Source organism: Pseudophryne corroboree, chromosome 2, assembly GCF_028390025.1.
Source record: "Pseudophryne corroboree isolate aPseCor3 chromosome 2, aPseCor3.hap2, whole genome shotgun sequence".
Taxonomy (NCBI): Eukaryota; Metazoa; Chordata; class Amphibia; order Anura; family Myobatrachidae; genus Pseudophryne; species Pseudophryne corroboree.
The window spans coordinates 1,004,601,389-1,004,622,101 of record NC_086445.1 but is presented as its reverse complement, the minus strand read 5'-3'; the positions used below and the strand labels follow the sequence as shown (position 1 = coordinate 1,004,622,101).

The window sequence follows — 20,713 nt, the reverse complement described above, 5'->3', positions numbered from 1 at the left end:
GAAGGCTGAAGGCTGACTGAAGCTGATTATTTGACCAGCCCACTGCTTCTCTGAGGCACACCAGGCCTTCTGGCAAGTGCGCAAATCGGCAGATTGTCAGTGCAAGTCAATCTGCGGTTGTATTTTTGGGTTTCCTTTACAAGTTGTAATGATGTTTTTATAGTTTTTTTTTTTTAAATTTTTTACTGTTTAGTTCGTATTATATAATTATATGATGGGAGTGAAGATGTCAATGTAGTAGCAGTATATCATCCAATGTTTCTAATTGCTCCTTATTTCAGTGAATATTATAATAATATCTACAGCCCACAGAAAGGTTGTTGGTGCCAGTTCAAATCATTAAACACCAGTAGGCAAATAATTCCTACAAAGAGCTGCAGAGGAACGTTAACCTCAATGCACATATTGAGGCACTGAAATGTGCTAGTAGCTCTCGTACACTAAGGGGCTCATTTATCAACGAGTGAATGATCTGGAACAAAATACTATGGGGGTAAGACACCGCTAGCACCCCTAGGGGTGGGGGTGGGAAGGGGGTGACATATATAAATCCATAGTTTTCGGGGTCGTGGAGAAGAATAGTGACACCCCCGATGCCGTTTAAGTCCAAGTTCAGCCCCCATCAGCATGAGATGTGAGAAGGGGTGAAAAATAAAATGTCCAAAATGACCGACGTTACTGTCAAATTATGCTGGCGCTATAAGCATCAAACTGACAAGTATGTAGCCCAGAGGCCCATTACGCAGTGACCCCTGGGGGAACAGCTCTCGCTTTACCATAGTATATCTGTAGCTTCAGCCATGCACAGCTGTGCGTGTCAGCTGTGCGTTCCAATACTCAAAGCGTTTTAAAAATTAACAGTTAAAAAAAACAGTTGAACAAACATTGAACAACATCAAGAAAGAAATCCAGAACATTATGTGGACTCATCAAACCTCTGAAATGAAATCACCAGGACTATGCCCACTAACCCTCTGGCAGAGAACATCAGTAGTACCTTACAGGCCTACCCCTCAAAGGATGGACTACTCCACTCAGGGTAATCCTACGCAGTGCGCCGAAGATGGCTGCCACACCTGGTACCCTGTGAGGGTGGAATACACAGCCCATGGAAGTTATTACCCAAAATGACTACACCGTGACCAATCATGCATTATTCTTTCTGTGTCTTTTTTTTTTTTGTCTGTGTGGTTTATCGTTTGATGTGTAATACTTAAATCTTCTGTATTATGTGCATTGTTTGAGTTCTAGTTGGCGCCGCGGATGGCTGCCTCGGTGCTGCTCTGCCAAGCAGCCTTCGTTTTTAGTCTTGCATGTATAATATGTCTAATATGTCGAGTCTATCGTACAGTTGCAATGTGCAGTATGAACTGATACGTGTAATGTTTGTAATGTATGCTACGTTTTTCCCCCTTCTTATGCCATGTATTCCCCCTTCATGTTGCTGCTTGGCGATGCATTGTATCACAAAGAATTCCTAGTGTACGCAAGTACACCTGGCCAATAAAGCTGATTCTGATTCTGATAGACTACACTCGGCTCGGGTGATGAAACAATGACAGCAGTCGGCAGTGTGTGCAGGGCCTGGGGGTGGGGGATGGGGCAGCCCTGCTGCTGCTGCTTCCACACTTACCCACGTCAACAGACTCTCACACAGATGCACCCGGTCCAGGCTCTCCGCGTTTAACATCCTCCCTCCGCTCCGCTACTCGTTTTCCGCCAACTGATCTGCAGCAGCGTGATGCGGCTCCGTTCCCGGCTACACAGCGGCAGCGATGATAAATCGCATCAGGGTTACTGTTTCCTGTGACCCCCCCACCCCTCACAAAGCCGCCGCTATAACTACTACTGTCACTGTACAGGCCGCTGACACGGGGGGTACGGCGGCACTGCTCCTGGGTAATGCTCCCTCCAGGTGCTGCTGGCTGCTGCCGTGCTGGGGGATGGGCGGTCTAAGTTTACCAGGAAGTCCTTCAAAATGAAAGTCATACGCACGAAAATACTTGACATTCCGTAGTGAAGCACGGGTATTCAGCTAGTTGTTTATAAACACAAACCATGACAACGGGTGATACAGTGAACTACTGTACTGTACTGAGGGGAACACAACTATGATGAGCCTATAGTACAGCTCCTCTCACTAGTGCTGGCAATGATAGGAGCTGTATCTTAGGAACAAGCCCGAGCTTGCCTCTTCTCGATATAGTTATATACATATACATTATGAGATATTAAAACCATCTTCTAATCTCGCACACCCACAATAATTGCATAATTGCTGCCAAAACGTGATAGCTGCAGTGCTGTAATAAATTGAGCAGTCATATTCTCATTAGTCTGTAAATGTATGAGAAGTAGATAAATTAGATCTTTCTGAATACATCAATCATTAACATCTGGGAACGAGTTGTCATATTTAATGACTACACATGTACATCCAGGCAACGTTCTACAGCAGTGTTACATGTAAGGTGGGGAGGGGGAATAAATGTCTGATGATCCTTTTTAAACTGGGGTCACCATATTTTCCATACTTATTATGGTAGTATTCCATCAGCTGACCATTAAATGAGTCATTATTGATCCGTACGATCACACCCCCATTGGCTTCTGATGGTGCTGAGTGCACAGTCTTGGGTGAGGACAATAACTCAACTGTATCAGAGCCCATACTTTCTCCTGTCGTGATTGGGTGTGACAGAAGAGTACAGTGAGCTGTTGTGGAGATATTTCTTGGGCTTGTTGAAGTTGGGCAGAAGTCATGAACTAGAGATGGGGTAAGAGCAGATCTTTTACATTAAGTTGTGCATTCTTTTTATGTCATACTTTCAACTTGAGGAGTTTAACATAATATTACAATGATTTCCTTTGATTCAGGAGGAACATAATATGAAATGTTTTGCATTGTTTAGGAGTGTTTATTATTAAATGACTGGAGGGAAAACCTTATTAAGATAAGGCAAGTTAGGGGGCAAGAGTGGAGATGGTCACATACTGTGTTGTCCGCACTCATAATTCCCAGCACTGTGACGTGTGTCCAGCCCTGCCCTGTATGGGATTGCTGTTAGTTTTGGTCCACGTCTAAGTTCTTCTGCTTATATTAAGGACTGTGTTTTGCTTACCCTGGTTCGTTGGTCTGTTCCTACTACTGTCCTCCCTTATTTTCTCAACCTTGGCCCTTGTGGACTTCTGTTGACACTGCTGGACTTCTGGCACCCCTCATATGTTACCAGATCCTGGGGGTATCTGAGTATCTAAGGGTAGACCCAAGGGAAGAACAGCTGCTAAGGACACAGGAGCAAGGACCAGCAGCCTTCATAATCCTTGCATCTATCCCTCTGCTGTCTTGTCTGTCATCCTTTGTTGTTTCTGTGTCCCATCTCTAAGCTTCATCCGGGACCAAATCATAAAATTGCATCTTCTGCTGACATATCTGTACATTCCAATGGTTGTCTATTCAGTTGCACATCTCTTAACATACATGTGACCCTAAATCTAAAGAACAGGTATGGCACAAAGATGCAGCTGTCGTCATCATCAATTTGGCAACTTCCACTGGACCTATGGGGGCCTTCTAAAAGGTTTGTAGATTCTACAGACTACAGGTTTTGCTTCTTCATGATCCTACTGTACTGAACTTACACCACAACCGTTCCTTCACAGAACACCAACAAATGACAGTATTGTTCTGCTTATGCTCGGAAAATATAACAATCATAAAGAAAGAAAATGGGAAAATCCCCTCTATGGTTCTTCAACAAAGCCGGGCTGCACTTTCCACAAAAGCCATGGGGTATAAACCCTGTAATTAACAGAAAAAATCAATTAATTGGTAGAGAATAAATGAGCAATCTCTTACATGTAATTATGTAGAAACCCTGCATGCTGTGATAACAATTAATTACGCTAATGCACGGTACTGACCTTTGAAGTACGACCAGTGTTACAAACTTTATCTGTGAATCTGTATAGGCTGAGTCAGAGGATTTCCCCTGCTCTGTGTGGAAAGCTCTGTGAAAATGCTGCAGGTATCGGGATAATTCATTTCTATGCTTTAATTGATCTGTTTGCTTTAGGGCTTAGCTAAATTCCCAAACCCCGTACAAGACCTGGGCTGTTGTCACAACTCTCGCTAACATGGTATGGATGCTGACTATACTTGTAGGATTTGCATAAACCCAGAGCGGAGAAACAGAGTCTAAGGTATCGGTGAACTTCATCAGGGACCTCGGGTTTGGGGTTCGCTGCACCCGATATGCAGTTCGTGACTCTTTGACCGGGTTCCTAATGTACGGGGCAGGTGGATACTGGAGGAACAGAAGGCAGGTAGTGATTTGGGCTCCGTGAAGCATACTTAAGTATAAGGAGGATGTCCAATTAGCCTGGTAATTTACCTGTGCTTATTGTCTCGCCGGCGGCTATCTAAGTAGTCCCGATAAGCCAGCACGAGACGCAGTTTATCAGGGATTTTGTTTCGCCTGCCTCAGGCAGGCAAAATCAAATCCCAGAAACTGCCCCGTTTTCATACGAAAACTGAACCTGTGTGTTTTCGGGAGGTCAGCTTTCTTTTTACGGGCAATCCATATTGCATCAGAAAAAAAGTCAGAAAAGATGTTAATTCACCGGTAATTGAATATCCCCCTAATTGGCAGGAAGGATTGGCAGGCAGTGCAGTACCAGTGAATGAGCAGAATCCGGTCAGGACAATATTGGAACCAGAAAGTTACAAGGAGCAGTACCATGGGCGTAGGCAAAGGGTATCGTCAGATGGAACAGATCAGAACACGGAATAGACATTCCCTAGCCTAATTTTTTTTGTAAGCGAATATATATTTTGGTGCCCCTTAGTGGAATATTTAGGAGCGTGGCTTCATGGGGAAGGGGCATGGCCACTGAATAGCATCAAATCACATTACACAGCACAGTAGAACTGCTTATATACGTCACACCCCACTAGAGCTGATTATACACGTCACACCCCAGTTTGAGCCATGTATACACGTCACACCCCAGTAGAGCCGCTTATACATTACCCGTTACACCACAGAGGAGCCGCATAGACACGTTACACCACAGAGGACCCGCTTATACACGTTACACCCCAGTGAAGCCGCTTGTACACATCACACCCAAGTAGAGCCGCTTATACTGTACACATTACACCACAGAGGAGCCGCTTTATACATGTTACACCACAGAAGAGCCGCTTATACATGTCACACCACAGAGGAGCTGCTTATACACATCACACCACAGTAGAGCCACTTATACATGGTACACCACAGAGGAGCCGCTTATACATGTTACCCCACAGTAGAGCTGCTTATACACGTCACACCATAGAAGAGCCACTTATACACATTATACCACAGTATAGCTGCTTATACACGTTACACCACAGAGGAGCCGCTTGTTACACCACAGAGGAGCCGCTTGTACATGTTACACCACAGAGGAGTCGCTTATACACGTCACACCACAGAGGAGCCGCTTATACACGTTACACCAAAGAGGAGCCGCTTATACATGGTGAGCCACTTATACACATTACACCACAGTTGAGACGCTTTTACACGTTACACCAGAGAGGAGACGCTTATACGTGTTACACCACAGAGGAGCCGCTTATACATGTTACACCACAGTATAGCTGCTTATACATGTTACACCACAGAGGAGTTGCTTGTTACACCACAGAGGAGCCACTTATACACGTTACACCACAGAGGATCCGCTTATACATGGTATGCCACAGTAGAGCCACTTATACACATTACACCACAGTAGAGACACTTATACACGTTACACCACAGAGGAGTCGCATATACACGGTACGCCAAACTACAGCCGCTTATACACATTACACTACAGAGGAACTGCTTATACATATTACACCACAGTGGAGCAGCTTATACATGTTACACTACAGTAGAGCTGTTTATACATGTTACACCACAGAGGAGCCGCTTATACGTGGTATGCCACAGAAAAGCCACTTATAGACATTACACCACAGAGGAGCCGCTTATACGTGGTATGCCACATAAAAAACAACTTATAGACATTACACCACAGAGGAGCCGCTTATACGTGGTATGCCACAGAAAATCCACTTATAGACGTTACACCACAGAGGAGCCGCTTATACACATTACACCACAGAGGAGCCTCTAATACACGTTACACCACAGTGGAGCTGCTTATACACAGTATGCCACAGTAGATCCGCTTATACACGTTACACCACAGAGGAGCCTTTTATACATGTTACACCACAGTGGAGCTGCTTATACACAGTATGCCACAGTAGATCCGCTTATACACGTTACACCACAGAGAAGCCGCTTATACACGAACACCACAGTGGAGCTGCTTATACACGTTACATAGATTGTAGAGATTAGATTCAGGCAGTTCCAGGTCTCTTCTGAGTGCTTGTCAGAGAAGCCTGGCTGTTATTGTGGTGCAGGGCGGGCGGCGTTATTGTGCAGGACGGGCGGTGTTACTGTGCAGGGCAGGTGGTGAGCAGTGTTATTGTGCAGGGCGGCGTAACTGTGCAGGGCAGGTGGTGAGGAGAGTTATTGTTAGTGATGAGCACCGGAAATTTTTCGGGTTTTGTGTTTTGGTTTTGGGTTCGGTTCCGCGGCCGTGTTTTGGGTTCGAACGCGTTTTGGCAAAACCTCACCGAATTTTTTTTGTCGGATTCGGGTGTGTTTTGTATTCAGGTGTTTTTTTCAAAAAACCCTAAAAAACAGCTTAAATCATAGAATTTGGGGGTCATTTTGATCCCAAAGTATTATTAACCTCAATAACCATAATTTCCACTCATTTTCAGTCTATTCTGAACACCTCACACCTCACAATATTATTTTTAGTCCTAAAATTTGCACCGAGGTCGCTGGATGACTAAGCTCAGCGACCCAAGTGGCCGACACAAACACCTGGCCCATCTAGGAGTGGCACTGCAGTGTCACGCAGGATGGCCCTTCAAAAAACTACTCCCCAAACAGCACATGACGCAAAGAAGAAAAAAAAGAGGCGCAATGAGGTAGCTGTGTGACTAAGATAAGCGACCCTAGTGTCCGACACAAACACCTGGCCCATCTAGGAGTGGCACTGCAGTGTCACGCAGGATGGCCCTTCCAAAAAACACCCCCCAAACAGCACATGACGCAAAGAAAAAAAGAGGCGCAATGAGGTAGCTGTGTGACTAAGATAAGCGACCCAAGTGGCCGACACAAACACCTGGCCCATCTAGGAGTGGCACTGCAGTGTCACGCAGGATGGCCCTTCCAAAAAACACCCCCCAAACAGCACATGACGCAAAGAAAAAAAGAGGCGCAATGAGGTAGCTGTGTGACTAAGATAAGCGACCCAAGTGGCCGACACAAACACCTGGCCCATCTAGGAGTGGCACTGCAGTGTCACGCAGGATGGCCCTTCCAAAAAACACCCCCCAAACAGCACATGACGCAAAGAAAAAAAGAGGCGCAATGAGGTAGCTGTGTGACTAAGATAAGCGACCCAAGTGGCCGACACAAACACCTGGCCCATCTAGGAGTGGCACTGCAGTGTCACGCAGGATGGCCCTTCCAAAAAACACCCCCCAAACAGCACATGACGCAAAGAAAAAAAGAGGCGCAATGAGGTAGCTGTGTGACTAAGATAAGCGACCCAAGTGGCCGACACAAACACCTGGCCCATCTAGGAGTGGCACTGCAGTGTCACGCAGGATGGCCCTTCCAAAAACTACTCCCCAAACAGCACATGACGCAAAGAAAAATGAAAGAAAAAAGAGGTGCAAGATGGAATTGTCCTTGGGCCCTCCCACCCACCCTTATGTTGTATAAACAGGACATGCACACTTTAACCAACCCATCATTTCAGTGACAGGGTCTGCCACACGACTGTGACTGAAATGACGGGTTGGTTTGGACCCCCACCAAAAAAGAAGCAATTAATCTCTCCTTGCACAAACTGGCTCTACAGAGGCAAGATGTCCACCTCATCATCATCCTCCGATATATCACCGTGTACATCCCCCTCCTCACAGATTATCAATTCGTCCCCACTGGAATCCACCATCTCAGCTCCCTGTGTACTTTGTGGAGGCAATTGCTGCTGGTCAATGTCTCCACGGAGGAATTGATTATAATTCATTTTAATGAACATCATCTTCTCCACATTTTCTGGAAGTAACCTTGTACGCCGATTGCTGACAAGGTGAGCGGCGGCACTAAACACTCTTTCGGAGTACACACTTGTGGGAGGGCAACTTAGGTAGAATAAAGCCAGTTTGTGCAAGGGCCTCCAAATTGCCTCTTTTTCCTGCCAGTATAAGTACGGACTGTCTGACGTGCCTACTTGGATGCGGGCACTCATATAATCCTCCACCATTCTTTCAATGGGGAGAGAATCATATGCAGTGACAGTAGACGACATGTCCGTAATCGTTGTCAGGTCCTTCAGTCCGGACCAGATGTCAGCATCAGCAGTCGCTCCAGACTGCCCTGCATCACCGCCAGCGGGTGGGCTCGGAATTCTGAGCCTTTTCCTCGCACCCCCAGTTGCGGGAGAATGTGAAGGAGGAGATGTTGACAGGTCGCGTTCCGCTTGACTTGACAATTTTGTCACCAGCAGTTCTTTGAACCCCAGCAGACTTGTGTCTGCCGGAAAGAGAGATCCAAGGTAGGTTTTAAATCTAGGATCGAGCACGGTGGACAAAATGTAGTGCTCTGATTTCAACAGATTGACCACCCGTGAATCCTTGTTAAGCGAATTAAGGGCTCCATCCACAAGTCCCACATGCCTAGCGGAATCGCTCTGTGTTAGCTCCTCCTTCAATGTCTCCAGCTTCTTCTGCAAAAGCCTGATGAGGGGAATGACCTGACTCAGGCTGGCAGTGTCTGAACTGACTTCACGTGTGGCAAGTTCAAAAGGTTGCAGAACCTTGCACAACGTTGAAATCATTCTCCACTGCGCTTGAGACAGGTGCATTCCACCTCCTATATCGTGCTCAGTTGTATAGGCTTGAATGGCCTTTTGCTGCTCCTCCAACCTCTGAAGCATATAGAGGGTTGAATTCCACCTCGTTACCACTTCTTGCTTCAGATGATGGCAGGGCAGGTTCAGGCGTTTTTGGTGGTGCTCCAGTCTTCTGTACGTGGTGCCTGTACGCCGAAAGTGTCCCGCAATTCTTCTGGCCACCGACAGCATCTCTTGCACGCCCCTCTCGTTTTTTAAATAATTCTGCACCACCAAATTCAAGGTATGTGCAAAACATGGGACGTGCTGGAATTTGCCCAGATTTAATGCACACACAATATTGCTGGCGTTGTCCGATGCCACAAATCCACAGGAGAGTCCAATTGGGGTAAGCCATTCTGCGATGATCTTCCTCAGTTGCCGTAAGAGGTTTTTAGCTGTGTGCGTATTCTGGAAAGCGGTGATACAAAGCGTAGCCTGCCTAGGAAAGAGTTGGCGTTTGCGAGATGCTGCTACTGGTGCCGCCGCTGCTGTTCTTGCGGCGGGAGTCCATACATCTACCCAGTGGGCTGTCACAGTCATATAGTCCTGAGCCTGCCCTGCTCCACTTGTCCACATGTCCGTGGTTAAGTGGACATTGGGTACAACTGCATTTTTTAGGACACTGGTGAGTCTTTTTCTGAGGTCTGTGTACATTTTCGGTATCGCCTGCCTAGAGAAATGGAACCTAGATGGTACCGGGGACACAGTACCTCCAACAAGTCTCTAGTTGGCTGTGCAGTAATGATGGATACCGGAACCACGTTTCTCACCGCCCAGGATGCCAAGGCCTCAGTTATCCGCTTTGCAGCAGAATGACTGCTGTGATATTTCATCTTCCTCGCAAAGGACTGTTGGACAGTCAATTGCTTGGTGGAAGTAGTAAAAGTGGTCTTACGAGTACGACTTCCCCTCTGGGATGACCATCGACTCCCAGCAGCAACAACAGCAGCGCCAGCAGCAGTAGGCGTTACACGCAAGGATGCATCGGAGGAATCCCAGGCAGGAGAGGACTCGTCAGAATTGCCAGTGACATGGCCTGCAGGACTATTGGCATTCCTGGGGAAGGAGGAAATTGACACTGAGGGAGTTGGTGGGGTGGTTTGCGTGAGCTTGGTTACAAGAGGAAGGGATTTACTGGTCAGTGGACTGCTTCCGCTGTCGCCCAAAGTTTTTGAACTTGTCACTGACTTATGATGAATGCGCTGCAAGTGACGTATAAGGGAGGATGTTCCGAGGTGGTTAACGTCCTTACCCCTACTTATTACAGCTTGACAAAGGCAACACACGGCTTGACAAATGTTGTCCGCATTTCTGTTGAAATACTTCCACACCGAAGAGCTGATTTTTTTGGTATTTTCACCAGGCATGTCAATGGCCCTATTCCTCCCACGGACAACAGGTGTCTCCCCGGGTGCCTGACTTAAACAAACCACCTCACCATCAGAATCCTCCTGGTCAATTTCCTCCCCAGCGCCAGCAACACCCATATCCTCCTCATCCTGCTGTACTTCAACACTGACATCTTCAATCTGACTATCAGGAACTGGACTGCGGGTGCTCCTTCCAGCACTTGCAGGGGGCGTGCAAATGGTGGAAGGCGCATGCTCTTCACGTCCAGTGTTGGGAAGGTCAGGCATCGCAAACGACACAATTGGACTCTCCTTGTGGATTTGTGATTTCGAAAAACGCACAGTTCTTTGCTGTGCTTTTGCCAGCTTGAGTCTTTTCATTTTTCTAGCGAGAGGCTGAGTGCTTCCATCCTCATGTGAAGCTGAACCACTAGCCATGAACATAGGCCAGGGCCTCAGCCGTTCCTTGCCACTCCGTGTGGTAAATGGCATATTGGCAAGTTTACGCTTCTCCTCCGACAATTTTATTTTAGATTTTTGAGTCCTTTTTTTACTGATATTTGGTGTTTTGGATTTTACATGCTCTGTACTATGACATTGGGCATCGGCCTTGGCAGACGACTTTGATGGCATTTCATCGTCTCGGCCATGACTAGTGGCAGCAGCTTCAGCACGAGGTGGAAGTCGATCTTGATCTTTCCCTATTTTTGGAACCTCAACATTTTTGTTCTCCATATTTTAATAGGCGCAACTAAAGGGCACCTCAGGTAAACAATGGAGATGGATGGATACTAGTATACTTATGGATGGACGAGCGACTGCCGACACAGAGGTAGCTACAGCCGTGGACTACCGTACTGCGTCTGCTGCTAATATAGACTGGATGATAATGATATAAAAAATATATATATATCACTACTGCAGCCGGACAGGTATATATTATATAATGACGGACCTACTGGACACTGTCAGCACTGCAGACTCCTAAAGTAAGCTACTAGTATCAAGAAGATAGAAAAAAAAATAACACCACAGGTAGGTGGTATACAATTATGGATGGACGAGCGACTGCCGACACAGAGGTAGCTACAGCCGTGGACTACCGTACTGCGTCTGCTGCTAATATAGACTGGATGATAATGATATAAAAAATATATATATATCACTACTGCAGCCGGACAGGTATATATTATATAATGACGGACCTGCTGGACACTGTCAGCACTGCAGACTCCTAAAGTAAGCTACTAGTATCAAGAAGATAGAAAAAAAAACACAACAGGTAGGTGGTATACAATTATGGATGGACGAGCGACTGCCGACACAGAGGTAGCTACAGCCGTGGACTACCGTACTGCGTCTGCTGCTAATATAGACTGGATGATAATGATATAAAAAATATATATATATCACTACTGCAGCCGAACAGGTATATATTATATAATGACGGACCTGCTGGACACTGTCAGCACTGCAGACTCCTAAAGTAAGCTACTAGTATCAAGAAGATAGAAAAAAAAAAAACCACAACAGGTAGGTGGTATACAATTATGGATGGACGAGCGACTGCCGACACAGAGGTAGCTACAGCCGTGGACTACCGTACTGCGTCTGCTGCTAATATAGACTGGATGATAATGATATAAAAAATATATATATATCACTACTGCAGCCGGACAGGTATATATTATATAATGACGGACCTGCTGGACACTGTCAGCAGAATGCGTTTATAGAATAAAAACACCACACGACGAGTGTTTAACTTTTTCAGGCAGACAATCACAATATACTGGTGGTCACTGGTCACTGGTCAGTCACACTGGCAGTGGCACTCTGGCAGCAAAAGTGTGCACTGTTAAATATATGTACTCCTGCTATAACTGCTCCCCAGTCTCCTCCACAATTAAGCTGTGTGAGCAGTGAGCACTCAGCACAGTCAGATATACATAGATGATGCAGCACACTGAGGCTGAGCACAGATATGGTATACTGTGTCACTGTGTATCGTTTTTTTTCAGGCAGAGAACGGATTATATTAAATAATAATAAAACTGCACTGGTGGTCACTGGTCAGTCACTAGTAAACTCTGCACTCTGAGTACTCCTAAGCTCCAGTAAATCAAGTGTCTCACTCTCACTATCTATTTCTATTCTAAACGGAGAGGACGCCAGCCACGTCCTCTCCCTATCTCAATGCACGTGTGAAAATGGCGGCGACGCGCGGCTCCTTATATAGAATCCGAGTCTCGCGACAGAATACGAGCCTCGCGAGAATCCGACAGCGGGATGATGACGTTCGGGCGCGCTCGGGTTAGCCGAGCAAGGCGGGAAGATCCGAGTCTGCCTCGGACCCGTGTAAAAAGCGTGAAGTTCGGGGGGGTTCGGTTTCCGAGAAACCGAACCCGCTCATCACTAGTTATTGTGCGAGGCAGCCAGCGTTATTGTGCATGGCAGGCAATTTTATTGTGCAGGGCGATGGCGGGTGATGTTATTGTGCAGTGCGGGCGGTGAGCAGCCAGCGGTGGGTGGTGGTGAGCTGCCGGTGGTGAGCGGCAGGCGGCAGAGAGAGTGACGCTGATTTCAGCAGCGCCCTCATCGGTCTGGTGCTCTACGCAGCCGCGTAGTCAGTGTATGGGCCGGGACTGGATGTGATCCTAATACTCTGAATACCAGGGATTCCCATAAATAGGGAGGGTATTCAAAATTGGAACATGATGTCATGCTTGTGTACTCCTGTCTCTTTAAGAATAGTGGAGAATGGCAGGTGTCCCTATGGGGGAAAGGGAGCTGGAGCCTGCCGTACAGCAGCCGCAGGAGAGGTGACGCCGGCAGTCACACAGTAGCAGCAGAAGGGGGTCAGATTACTGAGGCTGGTCCAGTACAGCAGAAGACCGGCCCCCATCTGCATCCTGCAACATACCCGCAGCCCCCTGGGAACCAGTGCCACCAGACCCGGTAGAAGCATGTGCTCCGGTGCGCTGTGACATCTATGGTAAAACATTAGTGGGTTAATAGGTTAAAGAGCAGACTTACCGGCCATCTGTGCAGGTTATTTCTGCAACCATTGCAGATTTAAAGTCCCCCCCTGCCAGGCCGCCCACTTAGTGAATAAAGTGGGCGGTCCGGGCAGTCGATGACGCGATTCTTGCTGAATCACGTCATCATAGCCGCGCCCCCTGCAGTATAATGCCGGTAATATCGCCATTACAGATCAGGGGCGTGGCTTAAATGAGCCGCCCCATTCTGCCTCCACCCCGCCCCCGTTCTGCCTCCGCCCCTGCCCCACTGCGCATCATGGCCCTGCCTGTCCCCCCTGCTGAGCCGACCCGGCTGCTCTCTCCCGGAGAGAGCAGTCGGGATGTCGGCAAGTATGTTTGAAAGACTTAAATACTTTGACCAAAGCTCTACTTTGTCATAAAGCTCTGCATCAGGCCCACTGTGATCAGTGAATACCCTCCAACCAGCCCGTTTTGGGGGGAACAGTCCTGCTTGTTGTGCACTGTCACACCAGTGTGGGAGGGGGACAGTATTTTCTCACCACTGCTCTGCACAATGGCCCTCATTCCGAGTTGTTCGCTCGCTAGCCGCTTTTCGCAGCAGTGCACACGCTAAGCCGCCGCCCTCTGGGAGTGTATCTTAGCTTAGCAGAATTGCGAACGAAGTATTCGCAATATTGCGAAAAGATTTTTCTGTGCAGTTTCTGAGTAGCTCGAGACTTACTCTTCCAGTGCGATCAGTTCAGTGCTTGTTGTTCCTGGTTTGACGTCACAAACACACCCAGCGTTCGCCCAGACACTCCCCCGTTTCTTCAGCCACTCCCGCGTTTTTCACAGAAACGGCAGCGTTTTTTCACACACTCCCATAAAACGGCCAGTTTCCACCCAGAAACACCCACTTCCTGTCAATCACACTACGATCAGCAGAACAAAGAAAAAACCTCGTAATACCGTGAGTAAAATTCCTAACTGCATAGCAAATTTACTTGGCGCAGTCGCAGTGCGAACATTGCGCATGCGCAATTAGCGGAAAATCGCTGCGATGCGAAGTAAATTACCGAGCAAACAACTCGGAATGAGGGCCAATGTAAGAAAGTGCAGAACAGCGAGTAAATAGATGCGCATCTAAACAGTGCTGGGGTGGAGCCTGGGGCAGACCAGCGCAATGTGCGCTGGACACCCCCCCCCCCCCCCCCCAGAGTGATGTAAATGACGCCAGGTTTCTCCCTCCCATATATTTATGCCATATCCTCAATATTTTCATCTGTTGGGTCTCATTCAGCTCTGACCGTAGTGTGAATACTCCGGAGCACTTAGCAATAAATCATCCGAAACAAAGCGTACTTACTGTATAAGCCACTTGTTGTATCTCTGCTCATCTTCTACTCAGCCAAGTTTGTAAATCCCCGTAAAGGCAGAACAGTTTCTGCTAGTGCACTAGAAAACAGAAGATAGAAAGTGAAGAAGATAAGAGGTGTTAACTGCTATTGCTGTTTTGTTTGGTTCCACTTAATTTTTTTGACTGTTATATTTAAAGGGACGACATGTTTTATATTTATGCTGTAGGGTTGTGTCCTATAGTTACTGTTAGAAAAGGTAAATGCCAAGTTACTGTTTTCTCTGTTGTGTTGATTTGTCATTGTTATGAATGTCGGACCACCAGACCTCTAGAAGAACCTTGCACACCAGGCAGAGATCAAGTGGAACCATTTCTTCCTCAGTTCATTCAAGTATACTGTAAGGCTCTCTGAAAGAGCGCTATAAATAAATCCTGCTCTATTTATAGTAATCTATTGTAACTCATTGCCAGGGAAATGTGGCAAGTTATTGAGGTTGAAGGGGAACGCAAAATATAACAATGATGTGATGTTTAAATGTAGATTTTATGCAATGTTTAATTATAAAGTCTAATTCCATAGCATACATATATGTATGATACCAGAAATAAAAACCGGTGTAATACGTTCACAGTTGGTTAAGGGAAAGCATATAGGGAGGCCAATCCCGGGATCGGGATCGGCGGGATCCCGGGATTTGGGACCAAAAATGCCGGGATTTGAATCCCGGGATTGTAGCATCCAATCCCGGGATTCACGGGATTACACTGCACATGTGCGGGAGGGAGGGTGTGTAAGTAATACTACTTACAATTAGGCGGGCGGCAGCCATTGACAAACGCTGAATGCGGAGCCACTCCAAATGTGGCGCAGGGCGCCGGCCAATCAGAGTTGGCGGACCGGCAGCCAATCAGGGAAGCTGCCCCAGCAGTGGCAGCCAATCAGGAGCGACTGCTGCAGCCGCTTCCCTGATTGGCTGCCGGTCCATCAGCTCTGGTTGGCTGGCAGCCGGCGCTTCATTTGAAATGCAGCCGCGTTCAGTGTGTCCATGGCTGCTCCCACCTAATAGTAAGTGGTATTACTTACATCCACCCTCCCTCCGTGCAGTGCTAACAGTCTCCCTCCCGCGCCGCTACCACCCCTCCCCGCTACCTACACCCTCCCGCACCGCTAACTACACCCTCCCGCCCAGCTACCTACACTCTCCCGCACTGCTACCTACTCCCTCCCGCACCGCTACCAACATCCTCCCGCACCGCTACCTACATCCTCCCGCCCAGCTACCTACATCCTCCCGCCCAGCTACCTACACCCTCCCACACAGCTACCTACACCCTCCCGCGCCGCTACCTACCCTCCAGCGCTGCTCTCTACACCCTTTTTCACTGATCCCTACTGCAATCCCGGGAAACCCGGGATTGAGCGTTTTTCAATCCCGAATTCTGGGATTGAAAAAACAGGCCGGGATTGGCCTCCCTAAAGGCATACTTCCAATATTTATCTGCTTGTGTGGTATACAGGCATTGCAGTATAGCCCTTCCTGCAGGCTCATTGTAAGGTCTGGTGTACGATGCTCACTGGATTTCTTTGCAGGGAGTGCAGTCATTATGCCGCTCAATGCCAACAGTTAGGATGTCAACATTGTTGAATTTTTGGAATTTGAATATGTGGCTATCAGCACAGACTGGAGGGTTAAGCTGCAGCAGTGGAGGGATAGGTTAGGGGAGGGTTAGGGTTAGGTTCTAGGGGGAATGTTATGTTAGCCTGCTTGAGGGGAGGTTAGGTTTAGGCACTATGGTTATCGATACCACCGTAAGCGACGCATGATCAACCAAAAGTCACCATCTGACCCGGAAAGACATTGTTAGAGCCACGGGATCCACCAAACTAGTCATGTCACCAATAGAGCACCTGAAACATTTTGTTGACATTATAATCATGTCAACATTTCATCATGTCAACATGATGAATTCAACGTGGGCATTGTCAGTATGCCAAGCATGTTGACATTACGATCATATCCTCATTTTCATGTCTACATTAGGAATATCGACAAAATATACCGAACCCTTTTATAGTTATCCAGACTACGCAATACAAAAAAACCCACTATTCAATAAGAAAATGACAGGGGTCGACTGGCTAATGGAACGCCACCCTGCAGCCAGTAGCAGTTCTGTAGAGCCACCCGGAGCATACAAGGGTACACACCCAGCAGCCTGTAGATCTCTGAGCAGGGCTGTACTTCCTAGTGCTGTCAGCCACGCCCCCTAGACATGACATCATAGGTTTCAGGGCAGGGCCCGGACAGGCCTGCATAGAGCCCTGCAGACTGTACTGAGTTGGAGGCACAATGACATCACTGAGACCTTTGACCCCCAGACTGAATGTGCTACTAATGGATCCTCCATTAGTGACAGAGGTAAAGGAGACTGTATATCACATTAGAGAGTCTGCAGTACATTATACCACTACTGCTGGACACATATAAATACCCCTGCCGCCACTGGTTATATAAGTGTGCCCCCACTATTGTGCACACTACTGTGTATTCTGCATTAACCCTGCGTATGCCAAGTGTTCCTGCTTGTCTCTGTTACATGTGCACACCTGAATTAATTCTGTGTTATCCTCCAACCTGTTCCAGCCGGTTAATAAACCTTCGCCCCTAGGTAAGTTATTTAACGTATGTCCTGATCTCCATTGCACACCGCTGGCAGCTACAGCAGCATCCACGGCTTCTGGCAATAGGTATGGTGATGTGCATGCACAGTTTGTGGTTCAGCGCAGATCTAGCGATGGCCCCGGAGTGTCCTGGCAACGTAAAAGCCATAATTGCATGTTAATGTTGAGCATTTTGTTCAGTGTTAGCGGCAGTACGGTCTCTCAGTAGGGGGGCGCTGCTCCATCCGACACGCATTGCACACAGTGGCCTTCATTCAGATGTGGCTGGAGGAGCTATTGCTGCGGCTTACGTAGAAGCAGCAGCGACAGCACTAATATAGTAATGCAGCAGGGGGCGCCACGCCTCCTGCTGCATTACTGATCCAAGCTGCATCCGAGGGCGCAGTATCGGATCATCTCTCGACATAATTGGCCGGCTGCATGACCCATGTGGTCGCGCAAGCAAGCCGCCATAGGAGCTACCAAGAGGCCGGGAAATCTCTGTCCTCTGATGGAGATTGTGACCTCATTCCTCCCCTGCACCAGCGGCAACATGCCTCCTTTTGGAGAAACGGAGGCTTTCGCCGTTCTCTCCACGCCCCCAAACGCCATCAATCACTGACCCATTCGTGGTCCTGCACATGTAATAATCGGTACTTTCCGATGGACGCAGCACCTCCAACCACGTCTGAATGAGGGCCTCTGTTAGTAGGATTACATGAAAGGGAGTTTCAACCCTGCAAGGGGTCTACAATTACAGATACATCCTCATAGGGGGTCATTCCGAGTTGTTCGCTCGCTAGCTGATTTTAGCAGCATTGCACGCGCTAGGCCGCCGCCCCCTGGGAGTGTATCTTAGCTTAGCAGAATTGCGAACGAAAGATTAGCAATTCTGCTACTAAGTATTTCCTTGCAGTTTCTGAGTAGCTCCAGACCTACTCCTAGATTGCGATCAGCTCGGTCCGTTTAGTTCCTGGTTTGACGTCACAAACACGCCCTGCGTTCGGCCAGCCACTCCCCCGTTTCTACAGACACTCCTGCGTTTTTCCCAGAAACGCCAGCGTTTTTTTGCAAACACCGTGAAAACGCTTAGTTGCCGCCCAGAAACACCCCTTTCCTGTCAATCACTCACCGATCAGCAGAGCGATTGAAAAGCGCCGCACGAACAACAGCAAATCTACTACGTTTTGTGTTAAATAACTAAGCGCATGCGCATTTAGCAACAAATCGCAGCATAGCGAAAATCAGCAACGAGCGAACAACTCGGAATGACCCCCAATAGGTCCTTATATCCCTATCTAGCACTAGCTGTATTAATTCTAAGCTGCAGTGCACACTCCCAGGTGTCTGTGTCTGAGCTGGTGTAATAAGAAGTGTGCTACAAGGGATCCGTTGTGGTTTTATGGAGAGATTAGCGGCGGCGCGGGCTTATTAGGCACTTCACTGCTTGTGTTATCTGTGGTTTTCATATTAATACATTGTTTCAGCTTAAAAGCTTCATCAGGCTGCACGTGTGAATACATTTCAAATGGTGAAAATTAGTACTGGGAGTCCACAGTAATCCCTCACCTCTTTGTCTGTCTGTTATTACCCAGATTGTCTTATCACTGCTGTTTCCAAATGTAAAGCGCAACGGAATATGCTGCACTATGGGGGTCATTTCCGAGTTGTTCGCTCGTAATTTTTTTTCGCAACGGAGCGATTAATCGCAAACTGCGCATGCGCAATGTTCGCAGTGCGCCTGCGCCAAGTAAATTAGCACAAAAGTTAGGTATTTTACTCACGGCGTAACAAAGTTTTTTCATCGTTCTGATGATCGTAGTGTGATTGACAGGAAGTGGGTGTTTCTGGGCGGAAACTGGCCGTTTTCTGGGAGTGTGCAGAAAAACGCAGGCGTTTCTGGGGGAAACGCGGGAGTGTCTTGAGAAACGGGGGAGTGGCTGGCCTAATGCTGTGTGTGTTTGTGACGTCAAACCAGGAACGAAACTGACTGAACTGATCGCAATGGCTGAGTAAGTCTGGAGCTACTCAGAAACTGCAAAGAAATTTCTATTCGCAATTCTGCTAATCTTTCGTTTGCAATTCTGCTAAGCTAAGATACACTCCCAGAGGGCGGCGGCTTAGCGTGTGCAATGCTGCTAAAAGCAGCTAGCGAGCGAACAACTCGGAATGAGGGCCTATGTAAGAAACTGCAAATAATAATAATAATAATCATCATTTCTCCTTCTTGTTAAGATGTTTGGGGAGGGGGTGGGGGGGGGGAAGGAACCGGACAAAATATTCTAGAACTGCGGAAATAATCACCTGACATTCATGGATTATTGCTATCATTATTCACTCTGCACTATTCAATTACACAGCACAGTACAGAGACATACGCTCTAGGGTCCTGTTTAGTCAAAACCAGTTATCCTACCTGTGGTGGTGCATGGAGCCCTCAGAGGAAACCCACAACAACATGGGTAGAACAAACAGTCTCCAGGCAGATAGGGCCATAGTGGAATAGAACCCATAGGCAGAGCTGCCATCAGAGTTTGTGGGGCCCGGGACTGACAAAATAGGCAGCCCCCCCCCCCCCCCCCCCCCCCCCAAAAAAAAATATTTAATGCACACACAATGGCCCTCATTCCGAGTTGATCGGTCGCAAGGCGAATTTAGCAGAGTTACACACGCTAAGCCTACGCCTACTGGGAGTGTATCTTAGCTTCTTAAAATTGCGACCGATGTATTCGCAATATTGCGATTACAAACTACTTTGCAGTTTCTGAGTAACTTCAACCTTACTCTGCCTGTGCGATCAGTTCAGTGCTTGTCGTTCCTGGTTTGACGTCACAAACACACCCAGCGTTCGCCCAGCCACTCCTCCGTTTCTCCAGCCACTCCTGCGTTTTTTCCGGAAACGGTAGCGTTTTCATCCACACGCCCATAAAACGCTGTGTTTCCGCCCAGTAACACCCATTTCCTGTCAATCACATTACGATCGCCGGAGCGATGAAAAAGCCGTGAGTAAAAATACTATCTTCATTGTTAAATTACTTGGCGCAGTCACAGTGCGAATATTGCGCATGCGTACTAAGCGGATTTTCATTGCGATGCGATGAAAAATACCGACCGATCAACTCGGAATGAGGGCCAATATTGCTGGCGTTGGCCGATGCCACAAATCCACAGGAGAGTCCAATTGGGGTAAGCCATTCCGCGATGATCTTCCTCAGTTGCCGTAAGAGGTTTTCAGCTGTGTGCGTATTCTGGAAACCGGTGATACAAAGCGTAGCCTGCCTAGGAAAGAGTTGGCGTTTGCGAGATGCTGCTACTGGTGCCGCCGCTGCTGTTCTTG

General features: G+C 47.6%; 1 protein-coding gene and 1 long non-coding RNA gene across 2 annotated transcripts in view; one reads left to right on the top strand and one right to left on the bottom strand.

Moving 5' to 3' along the window:
* Positions 1–20,713, top strand: part of KCNJ6 (potassium inwardly rectifying channel subfamily J member 6) — a 371,462-nt gene that overhangs the window by 161,558 nt on the left and 189,191 nt on the right. The window lies entirely within an intron of this gene.
* Positions 2,481–15,066, bottom strand: LOC134987772 (uncharacterized). The gene is made up of 3 exons (XR_010193345.1): positions 14,988–15,066; positions 14,724–14,812; positions 2,481–3,802 (listed from the first exon to the last, which is right to left on the bottom strand). It is a non-coding gene; the product is annotated as an uncharacterized LOC134987772 (long non-coding RNA).